Source organism: Benincasa hispida, chromosome 1 (assembly GCF_027475165.1).
Source record: "Benincasa hispida cultivar pf3 chromosome 1, pf3_genome.v1.1, whole genome shotgun sequence".
In the NCBI taxonomy this organism is placed as follows: Eukaryota; Viridiplantae; Streptophyta; class Magnoliopsida; order Cucurbitales; family Cucurbitaceae; genus Benincasa; species Benincasa hispida.
The window spans coordinates 76,716,820-76,719,182 of NC_143478.1; the positions used below are offsets into that span (position 1 = coordinate 76,716,820).

The 2,363-nt window shown below is 26.6% G+C and overlaps 1 long non-coding RNA gene across 1 annotated transcript; it reads left to right on the forward strand.

The window, feature by feature from the left end:
* The first annotated feature begins 820 nt into the window (after positions 1-820).
* On the forward strand, positions 821-1,776 carry LOC120070248 (uncharacterized). Its single transcript, XR_005479818.2, has 2 exons — positions 821-1,031; positions 1,404-1,776. It is a non-coding gene; the product is annotated as an uncharacterized LOC120070248 (long non-coding RNA).
* The last annotated feature ends 587 nt before the right edge of the window (positions 1,777-2,363 follow it).

Sequence of the window (2,363 nt, forward strand, 5' to 3'; positions counted from 1 at the left end):
ATAGTTGGACTATAAACTATTTATTCATTAGAGAAATTAGTGGTACTTAAGTTAGATATAACTATAGGGGTAAAATAGTAATTTGACTCAACTATAGTTTTGTGCAATACATCTACAATGCGAAGTGTACAGAGCTGTTGGTCATTAGTGGAGTGACCTGTAGTTAACGAATATTGATTAATTTAATTAAAGAGTTTACTTAATTAATCTCATATCATTAGAGCTTCTAATGTGTAGGTCCATAAGGTCCCTTACTAGCTCATTAAGGATTAAATAAGAATCAATTAATTTTGGATTAATTTAAATTGTTCAAATTAAATAAGAGAATTAATTTTATAAAATATAATTAATATAATGCATATAAATACATTATAATATAAAGTTAATTTTGAATGAATCTCAAAATTATATTTTATTATATGAGAGAGATTAATATTTGAATAAGATTCATATATTATTTATTTGAATAAGATTCATAGAAAACTATAGGTTAAGATTAATATGAATAAATATGATTCAAATTAAATTAAATATGTAATATTTCATTAATTATTAATGTTATTTATTTAATTATATATTAAATATGATTTAATATATTTTTTAATTTAATTAATAATTTTAATTTATTTATATTTAATTATATTTAATTATATTTAATTATAATAAATCAATAATATCAAGAATAACTCCCTGGAAGTTATTCAGGGAGTTATTCTTTACGGGTACTCAATAACTTCCCTTTTCTCTCACATAGTGCGTACGAGTGTTTTTTGCAGAATTATAGAACAAAGTCGCTTGGATCTAATAAAATCTCTGAAAAAAAAAAACTCTCGCTCTCTGTCAAATTCATTTTTCCTTCATTTACCAAAATTGAAGAGCTCACATCTCCTTTGATTCTTATCTTGAGAATAGTGAGGAAGATCAATTGGCAATGTTCTCTGTACGTTGAGTTCGAGGGAGAATTCAAGCGTTCTTGACGTTCATGACAGTTCATTCCGTGGAGAAAATCTTATAGAAGACGGTCTTCAAAGGTTTGTTGTTTTCTTCCTTGAATATATTAAACATGATGTAATTTAATATTGTTTATCCTATTATTCTATATTTTTCTTTGTTTTTGAGTTTTCAAAACGAAATTCATTGGTACAAGACAATCACTCACTTCCGTTGAAGATTCAATTCCTTCAATTGGTATCAGAGACAGGTTGTAACTTAGATGTAGATTTGAAATTGAATAACAGTAGGAAATGTGGGTTGTTTTTTGCATTTTGAATGTGGGTTTTGCACATAGGTGTTTTCGAATTTTAACATTAGATTACTGTTTTTATTGGATAAGATCATGTAAAGTCCCGTTGTTTTGAACATTTTAATTCAGTAATCGAGTCTGTAAATTTGTGTCGATCAAGGAGCTAAGTGTTGCTGAGGAATAAGATGGAAAACAGAGTGAAAACGGAGCAAATATGAAGCAAATCGAAGCAGAATTCTGTTCTATGTCGAAACACCGACCAAAGGTCGTGGCGCTCTAGTAGCACCGCAGCGGTAGACGACAGTGCTGCGACGCTCTCCAATAAACTGCGCACGCAAGCATATATTTTTTTTTACGCCATGTTATAATGTTTAAGATTGGGCGCTCCACCGGTTAAAGGCTTGCCTAGAATGTTGCCGATTGCAAGTTTAAGTTTTTATGGGAGTAGTTTTTTATTTTTTATGTTTGAAATTAATGTAATTTTCTTTTTTATTACTTAAATTAATACAATATGATTATATTAGTTTGATTGATTTTTTTAGGGATGCCAAATTCGGTCTACTTTGCTCTTTAATTTAATTTTGCATATGATGTATGATTAAATTGTTTTTTTAATATATGTTGTATAATGTATGTCATATAGTTTAAAATCTCACCTTAGGATAAACATGTTTCATGCATCATATTTAATATAGGTGTTATATAATATGGTTGCATGATTAATTAAGCATGCTCATACATCATAATGAAATATAACTGATATACTGTATGATAGCATGTGAATGATTTTCATTCATTTTTAATATAAGTGTTATATTGTTTAACGGAAATGAATTATGCATTGAACATGACATTATTGTAGTAAATATAAGAGTTATATTTAAAATGTCATTAGAATGCATGTTATAGGTTTTAATATTTCATTAAAATATAAGTGTTATATATTTAATGAATTAGACATTAAAATCTAAAATTAAGAACTGCATGCAAACATAGGTCTTAATTGATTTTAAATGGTTTAAGACCTATGTTAAATATTTCTAATATGATTAGAAATGGGATAATCTTCTATTTTTCTTTTAATAGGATTAATTTGAAAAAAATAAAAAATTAAATTTAT